At 31.7% G+C, this 17,041-nt stretch overlaps 1 pseudogene; it reads left to right on the top strand.

The window, feature by feature from the left end:
* The first annotated feature begins 10,120 nt into the window (after nucleotides 1-10,120).
* Nucleotides 10,121-10,732, top strand: LOC142616954 (uncharacterized; annotated as a pseudogene).
* Nucleotides 10,733-17,041: the final 6,309 nt, after the last annotated feature.

Genomic DNA, 17,041 nt, shown 5'->3' with positions numbered 1-17,041 from the left:
AGTTGGACCCAAATAAAAAATATCCCAATAGAATGTCACATTTTGAGGTTTTTGGCCTCTTTAAATTAGGGCTGTCCAGAAGACCCGACAAACCGCTCAACCTGGCAAACCTGCCACCACTCGATCCGACGACTTTGACAGTCGGACGCGGGTTTCGTACTCGCAAACCCGACCCTACGCAAGTCGTTTTTTCATTTCAAAACCCGTGACACCTAACTCGAACCGAATCCTTTATCCTTTCTGACAAATTATTACCAATTTCGGACTAGATCCAGCGAGATCTCGTCGTTATCCGAAAAAATCTAGGCTAGATCTCGATGGATCTGGCCAGATTTCTATCCCATCTTAACGGATCCGGCCAAATCTCGACGAATCTGGCTAAATTTCGCAATGGATCAGGCCAAATTTTGGCCAGATCTCGCCGAATCTAGCCAGATTTCGACCCTTGTGATAAAACCTGAGGCCGACCTGAATCAACCTGAAATCGACGAGATCCAAACCGAAAAATCCAACCAGATCTCTGGGTCGGCTTTGGGTCAAATTTTTATCCACTCGCCTCATTCGAGTTGAGTCCCGGTTGGGCACAAACCCAACCCGGCCCAACCCATAAACAGCCCTACTTTAAATGATGCTTACAAATGGAAGCAGTGTTGTATGGTAATTATATTACTGAATGTATAATTTATGGGATTATTTAATATACCAATTTGTATTTTTTGTTTTTTTCTCAAATAATATAGGATATTACGATTCACGATCCGATCTTACAATCCACGATCTCACCTACCTCTTACGATCCTACGTAGGATCCCGATTTTGACAACCTTGTTTAATATCATTGGTCCAATAATTGAAGTCGTTGAAAGACAAGGTAGAGGAAGGAGTAAGAAGCTTCAAACATACAACCTATGTAGACTAGTTTAAGATTTGAGTATGTTTGAGATCCGCTTATTTTGCTGAAACTGAAATTTTTTTTCTGAAAGTATTGTAAATAAAGGTAAAAGTTAGCTGAAATAGTACAATGAAATACATGAATAGTATTAAAAAGTGCAGTGGAGCCCATAAATAGTAACAAAAATAAATTAAATAGTAAAACAAACTGACTTTTTAATTTGGAACCAAACACGTATTTTAACAAGGAGGGAATACTTTTATTTTTGCAAAAAGTCTTCTTTTTGCAGATAGACTTTTTTTTTTTTTTTTCCCTGATATAAAAAGACTTTATGAAAGAAACAGAAACCAGAAACTACAATATAGCTTCGGCAGCTTTATGAAAAGAAAAGTATAACACTTTGATTTATGAAGAGTCTTGAGTAGCCCACAATTATGACATTACGCGTAAAGTAAGAAGATGGAAAGGAGAAATGAATTTCCTCCTGTTTGATTAGTCTGAGTAAGAAGATGGAAAATGACATGAAATTTACATTATTGTTGTGTGTGTTTCATTTATCCACTCGAACTATTTATGTTTTTGAGTTTGTATGTTACCACCATTGAATATGATCAGATAATAACTGAAATAATATGTTCGACACCAATGAATTTTACTTTGATTTATTGAAAATAGAATAAGGAAATTCATATAAACTTCGAACTAATCTATATTGTGTCCAACTCATTGAACCCAATAAGATTATTAATAAGGCTTTGAGGGCTTTGTACTCAACGTGCTCTCTCTATGGTTCAATATTTTTCTTTTTATTTCATTTGGATTCAAAGAACTATGCTTTTATGCTTTCTCTGTTATTTGATTATAATGATTAATGATCAAACAACCATGCTTTCAAATGTGTAAAACTTATCAAATTTGTACTTTCATATGTTAATCAGGTATCTTTAGTTTTAGGCTCATTTTTAAGGACGTGGTTTAAGTTTCTACCATGTAGGGAATTTAGTTTTCAAACTAAGACAACTTGACTAATTTGATGAATTTTTTAACAAATGCATTTCTTTTCTTTTCTTTTTTTCTTTTTTTGGGTCATCCCAACTATACAGAAGGCCGAGCTAGATAGGGGCCAAAATGGCCAAATACCACTATGGGTTAAAATATGTACTATTGTACTACTGTTTGAAAAATATTCAGCAATTTATCACTTTTTGAAATTTGAGTTTAACATGAAATTTGAGTTTAAAAAAGTCGAATTCTATAAATAAAAAAATATGAAACTCGAGCTCGACTTCTTTAAAAATTTGACATAAAAACGTTTTTTTTTATAGAAAAATACAACACGCTCCCAGATAAATATGCTTTCTCTTACTATGCTTTAACTGTTGAGTAGAACACGTGAACACAGACACGTTTATTGACAAAAAATCAAGTCACCAAAGGTACACCACTTTTGCTTACGGAAATCTAAGTGCTCCTAGACTACCGAGACTTTTACAAGCAGGTAGACTTTTCCACTCACACGGCAAAGTTAGACTTTTACGCTCACTCCCCTATGACAATAGGTCCTCACTTTTCCCTATGCTTAATATCTAGGCCTTGTTGACATTAAAACTTTGGAAGTGCTCGAGTTTGAAGAGCTTGAGTTTTGTTTACTATTTTTATAGTTATATAGTAAATTTCAGTTTCGCAAATTTGAGTTTAAAAAAAATGATAGATTGTTGAATATTTCTCAAACAGTGATAAAATACTATATATTTTAGCCAACAATAGTACTTGGCCATTTTGACTGCTAGATAGGTAAGGGAAGAATTACAAATATCTAAGGGGTATTTGGTAGAGTAGTTTAAGTAATGATGTTTGGGTATTTTTGATATACATGTGGATGAAAAAATGTGTAAAAAAATGTGTAAATGTGTTTAAAATGCTCAAAAGTGTACTTGAAAAATACCCTACCAAACGGGCTGCTAATATTTGTACTTCTCTAAATTGATTTAGGAAACCTTGAAAAAAGAAACTATTGGAATCCCATATTCAAGTTAAATATCTTAAAGCTAGATAGGAATGATGGTAAAAATATATTGAGAGATGTATACACATCTTAACCTTTAGATATCCTCAAAGTTGAAGGGGAATTTTTTTTTTAATACTTCTTTAAATTTTGTTATTTTCTATTTTTATGGTTTAAAATTACTATTGTTTGACGTATTAATATACCCTTCTGAAGGTTTTACATTTCAATTATAGATCGTAGAATTTTTTTAAAGTAAACAATTAACCCCTAAACATTAGATTTTTAACCAGTCAAACACCATGATAATGTTTTTTTTTTTTTTTTGAGTAATCCATGTTAATGTTTTTGGTTAACGCATTCATGATATAATTTTTTTGTGTTACACGGATATATTAACACTGTAGCCTCATTCAGTGTAGTTCGAAAGTTATTTTATTTTTATTTATATTACAATTTTCCAATAATTTCAATTCAAGGTTTATGCGTTAGTTTAATGAAATTTATGTATTTGCCAATCACCAAAATAGCTAGGGGTAAGATACAATTTAGCCTCAAAAACTTAACATAAGCTATGTGTGTAATTGTGAATGTTTTTAATTATATTTGTGTATATGCATGGGGTCTTGGTTATAGACTAATTCTAATTAAAGAGTATGTTAACAAAAGAATTTGGATGAAGCTAATATTTAATTAGAATAAAAATTAAAAAAACAAATTGAATGGAGGCTGTGCAGTCCCTTTAGTGAATGAAGTTGGAGTAGGCCCAAAACATTTGACCCATGTCCAGGTACTTAGCAAAGAGTGTGTCTTTCTCAGTGTCTCTCTCGCAGTCCCAAGCTTTGCCTCCAAAACCCAACAAAGTCCTTTGTAAGTTTCTGTTTCTTTCATCAACAAGCTACTTTTCTGTTTCATTTTGTTGATTTTGGTTAGTGGGTACTTTACTTTTGCAAATATTCTTCAAATTTCTTTACTTGAAAAAAAAAAAAAAAAAAAAAAAAAAAAAACTGTCTTGGATCATTTCAATGTCAAGTGTTTTATTGATCTTATAAACATGAAACATGCATAGCTTCTTGAATTCTTCCATCCAATCAGACCCTTAACAGAGCATTGGGAGATAGGTAAGGGGTGAATATATGTAAGCAAAACCAATGCTATTAAGCAATTGTCAAAACCATTCAAAAACTATTTTAGCAACTTAAAAAACCACAAAAACCATGCCATATCAAAAGCTAAGAAGCACTGATGGGGCATTTCGGCGGCCAAACCCGCGTCCGACGTGGCCCGATGCGGGGTGTGGTGGGCAACGCCGTTGCCCGCACGTCGGTGCCTCCTCAGAAATTTTTTTTTTTTTTTTCGGATTCGCGCTAATTCGGCTCCGATGCGCATCGATTTGCGCCGAACTGAGCCGATTCGGGCCGAATTGGATCTTATTGGCCGAATATCAATACTAAAAAAACATACCTTTTTATGTTTTAAATTATTTTTGCTGAATGAAATGATCCCGTGGCAGCAGTCACCAACATGTCATTGGTTTCTCGAAGGAACCCACCTCCTCGCAGTTGGTAGCTTCTCCGTTATTTTGCTTCTTCTTCTGCGTTTTTGTGTTCTCTACTTCTTCTCTTCTTCTTTTTCAGTCCTTTGCTTGTAGTTTGCCTTCATTGCCTTGTATTGATTTATTGTTTATAGGGGTGGCAAAGTAAGCCCAAACCCATTTGCCCACCTAAACCCACACCCTCTAATTGAACCCAAACCCACCCAACTATTAGTTGGTTAAATGAACATTAGCTTAATTAGACCTAGTGATTATTGTGTTTTAACTAAAAACCCATTGAACCCTATTGAACCCAAAAACAATATACCAAAATTCAACCCATCCCTTCCCATAAAAAAGAAAAAAAAAATTCTCAATTTTAAAATCCATTCATTTTCTTGCCCTTTCATGCCTTTTCCTGGAAACCACAAAGAAAATTGTTGTCATTTCCTTTTCTCTCACTTTCTTGGCAACCAAACAACAGCACTCAAATACTCACTCTGAAAATCCAGAAAAATTCCAAGCAAAACAGAGTAAGTGTCTCAGAAAATCTCAATACATCTTTTTATCTTCAACCTCAAGCTGAAATTTGAAACTCCTTTGTAAACCCATACCCACATTAAGCACTCTCTGAAATACTGTCAAATAATTCATCGCTCGCATCGTCATTAAGCGTACCCACCTTCCCAACACCAATCAATTCAACCCGAAGGTCTCCCCTCTTGCTCGAATCTCTTCATTTCTTCTTTGCTTTGAACTCGTGGTTTCTTTTTTCAGATCCAAAATCCGTTTGGTTGCTGAGAAAGTTGAGGAATTGATAGTTTTTATTCTTCACTATCTTCTTTTTTTGAATTTGGGGTATGTAATAGAGCCATTTGGCTATATTTGGTTCAATTGAGTCGAAGTTGCTTCATTTGGCTTCTTTTTTTTTTTTTGTTGGTTTTCGGTTCGTAAATAATTGGAATCCAATTTTCAAAATTCATTTCCTTATTTTTCTAAATTTTCTCAGCAACCAAACGGTGGACCGCTTGGTTTTTTATCTTATGCCTCTATTTTCTAGTTGCTGAGTTGTTATTGTGTTTATGGGCATTTTGATAATTTTAATAATTTGGTGGGTTGGGGTTTACCCATTATAATTGGGTTGGGTTGAGTTTGGGTTAGAAGCAATTAGTTAAGTGGGTTTTAGTGGGTGAATGAGTTTTAAATACCCAACCCAAACCCACCTATTTGATACCCCTAATTGCTTAATAGTTAATACTTTAATTTCTTTTAGTTTTGTGAGCCCTTCACATGAGAGTCACTTATTGGAAAGCTGAAAGTTTCAGCCTTTACTCATTTGTGTTGACTTCTAAGCCACCCCAGTCCACGTGGCTAACCTTTGTCTCACCATTTTCAACTTTTTTTCTTCTTTTAATTTTAATTTTATCATTACTCTTGTTATAATCTAAAAAATAATTATTTATTATTTATTATTATTGAGTGATATTTGGGATTTGGGCTTGATAAGGTTGACATATTTGTTGGAATATGAACTTATAAATAAAATATATAAATAAAAATATTTTTAATAATTTTTTAATCACCGCACCCTATTTTTTCAAAAATTGCTGAGTCTTGCACCCGCTCCCGAACCTGGAAATGCACCCATGCTTCATCAAAAGTCCTATATCTAAAAATTTTTCACTTTCAGCTACAGTTAACTCTAATAAATCAGAGCTTATATATGTATTTTTAATGATTTTTAATTCTCTCATCCTCTTTCTCCCTAGACTCTCACTTTCACTCTCATTGTAGCAACTCTTATATTATTTTATTGTGTTATTTATATTATTTTAATGTGTTGAATGCTAAAATAAAACAATTAAATTTAGATGTTTTGTAAAGTGAAATGGTAAAATAGATAAAGTAGGTTTTTAAGGTGCTAAAAACTAAAATTTTTAGCTCATTTGATGTGAATGACCTTGCATAGGTCATGAAGGTTTTAAAAGTAGAAATTCTCTTTACAACTTGAGTTCTTGTATGATTTATTAATTAGTAGTATGTTACATATTGTCACTAATAATAATATTCTTTATAATCAATATTTCTTTTTATTTTTTTGTGATAGCATCATAAAATTTTAATTTGAAAATTCTAAAATTTTGTCTGTCCATTATTGTTTTTAGTCTCTTACAGTATAAACACCATATACTTAATAAGATGTATAAGTGTTTTGTTTGTTTGTTAAGATGTCTAAGTGGGCTGATCTTCCACGTTTGGTGCCACTTGAAAGTCATGACAAAGTGTTTGTTCATTGGAAATTCCTCCATTACCTCCTAGGTGCCCTGTGCTTATGTGCCGAAAGCAATGCACTATCTCCCGGTGCCGTCTTTGCCAGTGTGAACGTTATCCTTGTGCTGCTCAAGTAGGAAGGTTGAGCCGCAGACGTCGTAGTCCACTGAGTCCAACTTGTGGATGTGTTGATTTTGACCACCCATTGATGTGACACTGTGGAAAAATAGTAGGCAATGGTGGCAATGGTTGAAGTCTCTCCGATGTGGTAATGGATCGCGACACCTTTGTTTGGGTTTGCACATTCTCTCTCGTTGTTTCGGTGTTTCTCTTGGTATCTCTCGTTATGTGTCTCCCACTTGCTCTCGGCGTCTCTTACTAATTTTCTGTGTGAGTGTATGGGAAATGAATACTTAAGATTCTTTTTTGTTTCTTTAAATGGAAAAAAGGTTGCCATATGAAGTTTACAGAAATTACGGTAATTAAAGTAAAAATGGTGAATGGTTTTGGTAATTTATTTAAGTAACCGTAAAAATTCATATTCATTAAACTAATTATTTAATTAACTAAGTGTAATTAAGTGCAATTAAGTGCTAAGCTGGCACACAGCTCAACTCAAGGCTTCTAAAAATAAGGTGAGTTGCTTGTTCAACCCCTAAACATCAAAACACCGCATTTGGCACGGTCAGTTGCTTCTTTTTTTTTCTTTTTTTTGTGATTGAGTGAGACCTTTTCTTTTCTCATTTTTAACACTAGTCCAGCTCCAACACAATATCCGGTGTATTTAGTTAGTTTCCTCCAATATTCCAATAATTTTACTTCTAAAAAATTATAATATTTAGTTTTTATTTATAAACAAATCAGAAAGACAAAAGAGATGTGTAATGATTTGATCATAATATTTACAAATTTGAAAATTGATGGTATTGTGACTGATATAGATAAGCCAGTTTCATACCTACTAAAAAAATGTGAATATCATTTTGATAAATAAATATACAAATACCATTCAATAATTGTTTTTAAAAGCTAATATGAACCACACCACATCAACACTTTGTAAAAAAATTTATAAAATTGTTTGTCTCTAGCATTACTCTTCTTTTAATGGGGTAGGAGGAACCTATGGATTAAGAAAACATGAGTTTCTTTTTTATAGTGGTTCAACAAGAGGAAGAAAAGACTAAAAAATAGAATAGAATTTTATAATTTATTGTAATAAACAAGAGAGAGAACACTAAAACATGCTATATTAATTAAGATAGTGTTTTTAGATTTCTTAGAGACCTATGATGGATAAAATGTGTAACTTTTGTAAGATTATACCATGACTTCACTAACTCGAAACCATATATATATATATATATATATATATATATATATATATATATATATAGCATTTTATTTTTATTTTTTTCTTTTGTTGGACCTTGTTTTCAAGGTAGCAAAAGTAACTAAATACCAAATTTCTAATTAATTTTTTATCACATAAATCTTAGAAAATTGACATCAAAATTTCATTATACTTAAATAATTAATGAACCACTTAAATAATTAATATAAAAAATGAATTTAGGGATAATTACACTTTACCCACCTGTGGTTTGTCTCTAATTTGACTTACCTACCTATGGTTTCATTTTTGACACTTTACCCACCTGTGATTCCCTCTGTTACAACTCTGTTACCCACCTCCAGTGCAGACGTTATTCTAACACATAAACTCATAAAAAATAAAACCTAAAACAGATCAAACACGCTCTCACTCCAAAAACACACTCTCATCCAACTAAGATCACAATGCAGTGTGCTTGAGATAATGGACTAAGAACCACCTGGGTTTTGATCGTGCAAGCAAACCGAGGAAGAAGGAGACACAGTGTTCATCTGTTTAGCTGTTGCAGGAGCACGTTGGAAAGAGCCCTTTGCCCTTGCTAGAGATCGTTCTACCCAAATCTACACTTTAAATGGAACGATGTCATTGGAACAAAGGGATAGAGGTAGGGTGGTTATAGAGTGAGAGCCTGGAATAAATTGGAGAACTTTTTAAGGTTCTAAATGTGGGTCAATACTTAGTTCAAGGTTCCATTAATGGTAATTAGAAATTGGGTTTAGAGATGTAAAATGGGAGTGTTGCGAATTTGATTGAGGGAAGGGGAGCATTAGATTGTGTTAGGACATGCGGATTTGATTGTGGATTTCATAGGGATTCATTGTCTTGAGGTGACATATGCAGGTTCGATTGTAGGTTAAAGATAAGATTTTGGCTTAGGGGAAAATTGTGTTCCAGGGAGAGGAAGCAAAAGTGTGGCCTAGGTGATGAAGTGTAAAGCAGGTGAAGGGGTAGAAGCAAGGGAGAGCGGGAAAGAGGTACATATTTTTTCACTTATGTTCATCTCCAAATCAACCCCATCAGGCCCCTAGGCCACCTACAATGCAAAATATGAATGGCTAAATCGAAAAAAAACAAAAACAAAAAAAACACACACACACACACACAACATAAGCAAACATATAACAATGGCAGCAGTATAAAATCAACAACTAATTCTTGAGCTATTAAGTGCATCGATCAAAAATCAAATTGCACCGAGGAAGAAGGAGCACGTTGGATGAGAGTGTGTTTTTGGAGTGAGAGTGTGTTTGATCTATTTTAGGTTCTATTTTTTATGAGTTTATGCGTTAGAGTAATGTTTGCACTGGAGGTGGGTAACAGAGTAGTAACGAAGGGAATCATAGGTGGGTAAAGTGTCAAAAATGAAACCACGGGTAGGTAAGTCAAATTAGAGGCAAACCATAGGTGGGTAAAGTGTAATTATCCCATATATTTATTTATCATATTAGTAATCTTTTTACATATAATAAATACTACAATATTGGTTATATATATATATATATATATATATATATATATATAATATTACTAAAAGAAGTTAAAATATCTAAATGGTTAATTAGGACTAATTTTAGTGAATTCATAAATATTTAATTTTTTGTGGCTTTTGTGTTAATTGTTGTCAAAATAACTAAACATTCTAAATCAATTATTATTTTTTATAAATAAAAATATTTTCTCATATAAGGAAGAATTTCATATTTTAAATCAGTTATTATAATTATAAGTAAAAATATTTTCTTATATAATATATATATGATCATTTAAAATCCTCTAATTATTTATGTCTAACTATATATAATTAATATATGCATTTACTCCATAAGTTAATTCAATAAACTAATATTATGATGTAAATACAAACTTTATTAAAGTGTAAGCCTAAATAAAAGAAAATCACAAAGAATCCGCCACATGGCCTAATCTCATGCTCTCTCGCATAAGGTCTCTACTTAATATATATATATATATATATATATATATATATATATATATATATATATATATATATATATATATTGTTTTGACAATAAAGTTTACAACTTCAAGTTGCTTGAGCTTGTTGGGAAAAAAATGCTTTGGAACATCTTCCAGATGGTTGTTCAGTATAGGCATCGATCTCCAAATCAATCTCTTTCATCCATTGTCTCCTATCAAGTCTTCCGCCTCAACCTCGTTTTTGGGATGAAGCTGGTCTCAATTATGAACTTGACCCTATAGATTACGAAGATATCTTAGTTGAGAAGTGTGTTTTGTCAAGGAATCCGTAGAACTTAGCAACTAATGAATAGGATAATGATTTGCATATTCATATATGGTTATCTATAGTAGTGATAACACATTGGCATTCACTAGACCTGGTCACCTGGATATGATGCTTGGATTGATATAACAAGTGATCCATATTTTTATGACATTGCATTCTACAAGTAAAAATTTTATGCTGTAAACGCTAAGGGGGAAGTTTTTGTTTGTCACATTGATGATGGTGTTGCATTCACTGAATGTGTTGCGCCATGACAATTAGAAACTAAGGATTATATCCAAAAGTATATTGTTGAATCATTGGAAAATCTTTTGGTTGTTTCATGCTTTCGAGGAGGTTTTGATTTCATGGATGAGGGAGTTCATTAATGAAGATGATAATTAGGATGAGAACATTCAAAAAGATGAACAAATCTATATATATATATATATATATATATATATATATATATATATATATATATATATATATATATATATATTTAAAAGCTGAAACGTAGTATTTATTATTACTACACTCTAGTTGAGTCACTTCAACGTTTACGTCATTATTTTTTTTTCAATTTTCCTATAATTGTTTTTAACATTTATTTTTTTTAATATTTACACTTCTCCAACCTTTCTCCCTCCCTTACCTTTTCATCTCCCCACTACCCTCTACATTAATACCATTCTTTCTCGTTTCCTTCATCTTCCTTCATTTTTGTTTTTTCTTATTCACACCATCTTCCTTAGTTTTCCCTCACAAAAAAGTTATCTCTCTCTCTCTCTCTCTCTCTCTCTCTCTCTCACACACACACAATTTTTTGGTGGATTTTTTGTTTTTCTTGTATCACTGATTAAGGTTGATAATTTTGTATATTCTTTAAAACTCTGCTTTAGGTTAATGCGATTTAGTTTAGTTTTTAAAATTTTTTTTTGTTCTCTTTGATTGTTAAATTTTATTTTATTGCGTTATAAAGAATTAAATATAGCATATAAAAATATAATATTATTCTATTATATAGCATGATTTGGATAATTTGTTATATATTGTAATTTGATATTTATTCTATTACACATCATGATTTTTTATAGTGCTCAATCTAGATGTTAAACTATGAGACTTTACTAATTTTTGTTTATTTTTTATCCTTTGTGGTGGACAAAGTACTCTTAATAGTTGTATTAGAAGTACTCTATATATAATGCCATTTATTTAGAGAAAAACAAAGGTTAGCCAAACGAAAATAATCAGATGGGTGACAAATTTTAACTTTAGCAATTTTACTTTAATTGTTATTATTATTTTATAACAACGCATATATAGGAATTTAATTCTTAGATTTTGCTAATAATTGTTTATTCGGTAATATGTTTTGGGTGGATGAAATTACAATTTTTGCAAAGAAAATAACCTTAATTATCAATGAAATTTTTTTTCCTAATTTGTCCAATTAATCATTGTTAAGTTTATTAATTTTTTTATTTACGTTTTTCAATGTTTTGGATTGTAGGTAGAAAAAATAAGGTTTGAGAAAATTTGTTTAAAATTAAAAGAATAATTTCCAAATTTTATATTCTTTTTAATGATTCACAAAATGTTATAAATAACTTTGATTAAAAATGAATATTTTCGTTAACTTGCCTTTTGAATTTCTGAGGAAAATTATATTGTTTTCATTTTGGTACAACAAAATTTATATTTATAATTTATGATTGTTTTTATATTACATTTATGATTATTCTTATAATAAATAAAAATATGATTATGAAATACATTATTCTTTATTAAATTAGTTTAAATTGTATAAAAAAATTAATAAAACTACCAAAAAAATGATTATCACACGTAACGCGCGGGTTCGCGGCTAGTCAATGGTAATATCTATTTGACAATTGGGTTCACAATTCTAAAATTAGAATGTTCTACTATAGTGGGAAGCAAATATAAATACAAGCGGGTGATGGTTGACAACTTGGGTGATCAAGTATTGTTTGTGGGTGACAGTTCATCAATGTCTTCGTCTCCATCAAGCTTCAATGGATGCAAAGCTAATTGTGTCTATTTTACAGATGACTATAAGAAAGGTTTTTCTTTGACCTTGAATGGTGGATGGTTCGACATTGGTGTATTTAGCATGGAAGATGGATATATTAATCAACATTATTAAGGCGAATCCTACTCTTACTTCTCTACCCCACTTTGGTACATTTAGCATTGATCTATTTTATGTTGGTTTAAATAATGGAAGCTAGTGAATGCGTGTAAAATACCTGCCTTTGCCTTTGTTTCTCGGTCTCTTATTAATCGGTTTATTGAATAATTCTGTTTTTTTTAATTGCTATAATGTATAAGTATTCTTTGTTTGTTTGTTTTCATGATATGATGCCACACTTACATTTTTCATCAATATGATGAACAGCTGAGCTTTTGACCTTATTTTTGTCTATTGATGTGGAAGGCATTAGTTCTCAATCCATTCTTTTGTTTTTGGATAAATTATTTGAAGCAGCCTTTCTGAATGAAGTCTTGATTCATAATTTTAGAAAAATTAATTCATAAAGCTACAATCTGAGCTATAAATATAACACTTAAGCAAAACAGGAACATACACTTCTTTATTGAACTCGTTGTGATGTTCTTGCAACCAAAGATAAGCATCAAATATCTTCTCAGTTCCAGATTTCATTAATTGCTGAGGACATTTGTTGTGTGTATTCTCCATATCCTTGAACCTGTAAAAATTATCAGAAAGATATTATAAAGGTAAAAAGCATATGAAACATTTAAATCTCATTCAAACTTACCTGTCTAGAATATTCCTGAGGCTCATTTTCTTTTGAGCTAAAAGTCTTTCCCTTCTCTGACTTTTGATTCCTCTTTTTGTTAGCTGAAACTTCTAGCTCCAGGATTTGAGCCTTTAAATTATCCTGGTGTAGAAATTTATCCAGTAATAACACTGAAGGTATCAACCATATCAAAAGAATAGCAACCAAATGGTAATTACTGACTTTAATAAAAGTGATCAAGTTAATTATCATCTATAGAAAACACGCTCAATTTTCTTATCATTGTTTTCCCATTTACTTATAGGAAAACTAATACAGAAAAATTTAGTAGATTATACTTGCAATAGTGCAATTGATTTTTTTTTTTTTTAATTTTTTATTTGGATAGGTACACCAATTCATTTGAAGATAGCAAGATGAGAGAAACAATAACTTTTTCAAGATACTTCAAGATAGCTAACGACAAAAATCAGTTCCACATAATGAAAGTGGTAAATAAACTCACATATAATAAGCCACACTGCAGGAAGAAATCAATAATTGGCTAGAAAAGTTACTAACAAGTTCATCTTTTGGAGGTTCATATGGAGGCAGATTTTCAAGTTTGACTTCGGCAGCAGCAAGCTCTTCTTTAGCTTTAATGATTCTTTGTTGATGAGATTCTTCTTGCTTTCTCAGGTATTGCATTTATTTATATTTTCCTCGTACTTGCACCCCAAATGTAAATGAATATTGAAGGCAACAGAAGAAATTCAATTGTGTGACAAAATATTAAAGAGACCAAAAAACTATAAAAAAGCAGAAAAGAAAGATAACAAGCAGTAAGTACCAAATGGCTTTCATTTGACATAAGTTTTGTAAGTCTTTTCGATATTTCATTTATGAGATGGCTAACTTTTTAAAATTAGTATCCAAGACTGTCTTCTCTTGCTTTTGTTTCCTGCAAACAGTTGATTGATTAATGACTACACTAACACTTTAGAAGACTAACAAGGGCATATTGCAACTATGATTAATATCAAAACAACAATTATATAGGTTTATTCTGTTCTATCTGGGAGGTGTATGTTTCTCAAAATGTCTAAGAAAGCCTTTCGAATTCAGGTACCTTCAATATTCATGAACATTGCCTGCGGATCAAAAGCCTTATCTGTGATACTCTTCTTTTCAACTGCAATTTTTTAGTTTCACTAATAAAAATGTCTCAAGTTTGTATGGCCAAGTGACATTGGTAGATGTCATGAAATGGCTTGAGACCTTGCAACTCTTAAATGATTTACTTCTTATTTCTTTTGTTTCTACAAGCTTGTCATATACTCATTAGAATATTCTGAAGACAACAGGTGAGACAATAATTGTTTCTTGTCATCATATAGCTTTCCAATTGTGCAGTTTAGGGTCAGCATGCATATGTAATTATCATAATGATATATCTTCGATTCTAGGACTTAAGAGTGTGCATATTTATGAGAAAGGCCTTTGATGTTATACAGAGACCACCAAAAAATCGTAAATGTAATGTGTTTATTTTTATAAGTGGGCTTTGTAAGTTTGTAACTAATTGAGCTAACCACATTTTGTTTCTTATATAAAAATGGATAAAGAATAAAAAATGTGATGTGATCATCACTTCTACTTTAGCTACAAACATTATTTTTTCTTAAATAAGAATGGAAAAAATAATTTCTTACATATTAATTTCAAAGAAACTATCTTTTCAATCCTTTCAAATATATATATATATATATATATATATATATATATATATATATATATATATATATATATTCAATCCTTAACTTTTCCGTCCTCTCTACTAAACACATATGATTGAAAATTGAGTTTCTAAAAAAAGAAAAAAGAAAAACAAAAACTGAAAATTGAGAATTGAGAATTTTTTATTCTCCCACCTTTGTATCCTTCCTACATTTTTTATCTTCCCAATCTCTCAATCAAATGAATCTTAAGTTCTTATATAGTACACTTATTCGCACCTCACTCTTTGGACACCTATACTCTGACTCTCGCACTAAAACTCACTAACTTTACACACATTGAGCACCATCTTCCCTTTTTTTTGTACCTGATGCATAAAAATAAAATTCCTTATATAGTAGTATGGCATAATGATAACTTCCTAGAAACAAAATATTCTATCCTCTCCATAATTTCTTCTCACCAAAACAAAAGAAATTTATATTTGTTTTCAATCATTCCACCTTTCATGTCACCTACAAAACACACATGATATAAAACTCAAAATTTTTTATTTCCTCTTACTTTTTTATTATCCTTCCTACCTTTTCATCACCTTTCCATCCTCTCAACCAAACAAATCCTAAAGGGAAATATGTTAATGCCTAGGGGGTTAGGGTTGGGAATATATTAGAAAATATTGTTATTTTAGATATAAAGATCTAAACTTAAAAGGGAAATACATTAGTGCCTAGGGGGTTTGGGTGGAGGAATATAAAAATATAATTATTTTTAGATGTAAAAATTTAAACTTAAATATATTTGTAGGGGCACGATTTGCACTTAAGCCCAAAATAGGAAGGAGACAGGCCCAAAGAGCCCAATACAATGAATTTGTAGAGAGTTAGTTAGAAATCTAGGTTTGAATGAGTTTAGATAATAATAACAATGGGCCAAGATCACAATATGATGAAGATAGAATAGTTTGTATAGTGAAAATTGTCCTCGGACTCAAGCCGAGGAGGTTGATTCTTATATTTATTTCTCTTAAGGACAAATTATAAATATTGTTCTTGAGTCTACAGTGTTTCTTTTCCTTTTTTCTCCGATCCCCTTTTCTGAGAGTTTCTCTTCCTTTTATATCATCTTTCCTCCTCTCTCTACCTTCCAAGTATGGATCAAATTGCTGGCCTGGATATTTGTTCTATCAGCACCTTCCTGAAATCTTTGGAAATAGCTGTAAGGTTGAACCTTGCTGCTCAGACATCACTTCCTCATTAATGCGGCCAGAGAGTTAGCTGCAGAGCATTCAATGCGGTAGTAGCAACTTTTTCTCTAGATATTTCATAACATTTCTTTGTCCTATGTTCTTACCATATATATCCTTACCTATAGGATCATCTAGAACGTTGCTTCTGAGTGGCAAACAATACATTCCGACCTCTGTGTAGCTGAGCCGAGGAGGTATCTCTCCTTAGACCACCTTCTCAGATGACCATGATCAGACTTTCCTTCTTTATATACCAATACAGACTCTTAGTAAGATATTTACCCATCCTCAAACTACTTAATGTCCTCGGATTGAGTCTCCAACTCAATATGCACATAAATACGTACTCCCAAACCTATCTCCCCCACAATATTTATTTTATTTTGATTTTATTATGTCTATATTATTAATTGATAGTTGAAAATGGGAGATTTAAACCTTGAGCTGAATATTTCCGAGATAGAAACAATGTGTTGAATTATAAGACTCTTAGTATGCGTATATTAGTAATTATCCAACTAGATATGAGGAAGTTCATTTCGCACAACTTTCATAAAAGCAAAACTCTTTAAGGTAAAAATAAACAAATAAATAAACTAACCAAAAAATTTTGGGTTGAACTAAAATCCTATTTAAAGAGAGAAAGTTAAGTGGTTAACAAAAGAATTTGGATGAAATTAGTATTTAAAAATTCCATGGAGGCTGGGTTGTCCTCCTCGGTGAATGAGGTTGGAGTAGGCCCAAAACTTTTCACTCAAGTCCAATAGTATATTGGCCTAGACTCTTTCTTTACACCGGGAGACCCAGAGGCAGTAGGTGGCACCGTGGCAAGGAGACTCTCTCTCTCTCTCTTCAGCAAATTACTTCTCTTTTTTCTTTTGTTGATTTTAGTTAGTGGGTAATTTACTTATGCAATATTCTTCAAATTACTTTTGTTTTTA

Source organism: Castanea sativa, chromosome 11, assembly GCF_040712315.1.
Source record: "Castanea sativa cultivar Marrone di Chiusa Pesio chromosome 11, ASM4071231v1".
Taxonomy (NCBI): domain Eukaryota; kingdom Viridiplantae; phylum Streptophyta; class Magnoliopsida; order Fagales; family Fagaceae; genus Castanea; species Castanea sativa.
This window is presented reverse-complemented; position numbering and strand designations above follow the sequence as displayed.